This window comes from Morone saxatilis, unplaced genomic scaffold (genome assembly GCF_004916995.1).
Source record: "Morone saxatilis isolate NCDOM2014 unplaced genomic scaffold, NCSU_SB_2.0 Contig3, whole genome shotgun sequence".
In the NCBI taxonomy this organism is placed as follows: Eukaryota; Metazoa; Chordata; class Actinopteri; family Moronidae; genus Morone; species Morone saxatilis.
In genome coordinates, this window is record NW_023339873.1 from 12066248 (window position 1) to 12068971 (window position 2724).

The 2724-nt window shown below is 41.7% G+C and overlaps 1 protein-coding gene across 2 annotated transcripts in view; it reads right to left on the minus strand.

The window, feature by feature from the left end:
* LOC118337523 (kinase D-interacting substrate of 220 kDa B-like) overlaps positions 1 to 2724 on the minus strand; it is a 43423-nt gene that overhangs the window by 39629 nt on the left and 1070 nt on the right. The gene's annotated exons all lie outside the window — the stretch shown is intronic.

Genomic DNA, 2724 nt, shown 5'->3' on the forward strand with positions numbered 1-2724 from the left:
AAAATTCTTCTATGTTTTGCCTGCGTGTATGTTTGCTTGCTTATATTTGTATATGCATTCTTTCCATGCATTCTTGTATTGATTTTTCACTCTTACAAGTAAAGGCAGATTGTCAGAAAGTGTCATTTGGCTGTACAAGCACCTGCGTCCGCCTTCCCTGTCATACCAGGCACACACACACATGCGCACACACCACCACAAACAGAGTCCTCAACCTTTAGGAAACGGCGATATGTGATGTGTGTTTTCAGAAGAATGTAAAAGTATGGTTACAATAGGACTGAACACGCTCATTACACAAGGGCTAACAGGGGCACTTGGTTCAGGTCAGTTTGGTTCAGTCTGCCTGCTCAAGCTGAAAACGTGAAGTGAAACTTGTCTGCTCGCTATAATGAAGGCGGAGCAGTCACAATGCTCCGCTCGCAAGAGTTCACCAAGTCATCAAATACTTCTGAAGGCAAACAATAGACTTTCAACTTTGAGCCCTTGATTTAATGAAGCCTTGGGACAATTGGTGCACTGGACTGTGCGCTCCAGTTATATCAAGACCAACCCCACTGCTCCCATCCGCCTCCACTGCCTTGAGTTGGATTTTTCTGGAACTTGTGTACATTAAACAAGTGCTGCTTGATTGAAGTTTCGAGTACAATAGGTGCGCAGTTCACACTATGTCACTGAGACTGCTCTGCGTTGATGGGAAAACAGGAGTAAGACGCAGTTAGGCAATTGAATCGGACAAATCAATGCAGACGGCCCACTTTGGGGACATTATCTAGAATTAGGCTGCACCGTTCTAAAGACATGTTTTTCCACCCGAGGTACTCACAAAGGACATTTCTGTGACTATTCTGCACTGACAAGAGCTTTTCAGAAAAAGAAATGTCAAAATTGTATTACATACATGACAAAAGAAACCCCCCTCAAACATGGTTGCTTTAGCTGTAGCAGGGATTCATCCAATCGATGAAAAACTCATTAATGATTCATCAAGCTGGGCTCTTCCATCATGGTCGGACTTACTTCCTGCCCACAGTAACACAGAATTAATCAGCTGCATTCATTTGCTTGCAAGTTGCCTCGGCAATGGATTTCACATAACGACTAGCAAGCACGTGCTGCTCAATATTTCATCATAATCTGTGAGACAAGCAGCTCAGGCTCAGGTTAATGAACGCTTAAATGTCACACGCCTGTTGGGCTTTCAGTACAAAGGCCCAAAGAGCACAAATTCAGAGCCAATCAACGAAGAACTAGCTATTATTTATTTCTTTTTCTCTAAAGTCTGACCCTGTTTCTTGAGTCAGAGATCACCTGCCAGCTGTTCTCCCATATCAGACAGTGTCAGGCATGAATACAAAAAATCCTTTGTTTACAGTGAGGGCAATAGGCGCCTGTTGACACACCCTCCTCAGCTCCTCGTCCCTCAGCACAATGGGTGGACGACGACGCCACACAGGAACCAATCAGTACACATTTGGCTCTTTCTCTGTTGAGCAGTGATCAGGTGGGAGCCCACACACATACCTTTAACAACACAAGCAGCCGAACAAAACAGCAATAAAAACAGTCAAAAACCATAAAAATAAATGATTTAAAGCCTTTAAGTGACACATGTTCTCTAAAAAGACAATAAAAAGGCAAACAGAGGAAGCCCTTACCTTGGTGTAGGGTGAAGCTTTTACTTATTTGTCTATTCAGCACCAATCTTTATCCTTTACTGACTCACACACAGTATCAACAAGCACTGCCGGGCTCGCACTCAGCATCCCCCTTTCACTCAAGGATGAATATTAGATGAGGGGGCTGGTCTACGCCCATCTATTCCCAGCACAATAGACACACGCGACCAGGTTTTCATTCCTTACATGCTCTGGCTCAGCACCAACTAATACAGACAAAAGGGCAGAGACAATTAAGATGTTGGCCTAATTTGTGCGATTTAATTCTACGAGAATGAAGTAACATTTGGTTTTAATGGGAGCTGTCACTGGCAGATTGTCACTCTTGTCACTTGAGTGCGTTTAAATGACTCAAGTGCTCATCAATTAAAGGCAAAATGTTAAATGGTAAACTGTTCCTGAAACCCGGGACTTTTATTTACAGGTCAACTACTATTGACCATAAGAAAACTCTTAACCTCCGGGATGGAGAAATATTGGCAAAATCAAGAACAAAAAAAACCCCTAACATTTTAAATTAATTGTATATATTTTAGAGCAGGGTTGCAACTAACAATTCATTTCATTATAGATTATTCTCCTAAATCTTTTCTCAATTAATAAGTTTATCATTTGGTCTCTAAAATAATAAAGAAAATAGTGAAAAATGTGTTACAATGTTCCCCAAAACAAACCTTTAAGTCACTTGTTTTGTTTGACCAAACATCCAAAAACATGCACACTGAAAGGTCCAGTGTGTAGGACTTATTAGCATCTATCGCTGTAGTTGCAGATTGCAACTCCCTCGTTTCACCCTCACTTTCCAAGCGCGAGGGAGAAAATACGGCAGCTGCGAAACGTGCAAAAAAGGTAAACGGCCCTATCTAGAGCGAGCTTTTGGTTTGTCTGTTAAGGGCTACCGTAGAAACATCACATCAGAGGGCCACTCTAGGGGTCTGCAGATAAAAACGGCTCATTCTAAGGTAACAAAAACAGTGATTCTTATTTTCAGGTGATTATACACTAATGAAAACTAACCTATGAATATTATATTATATAGCAGATC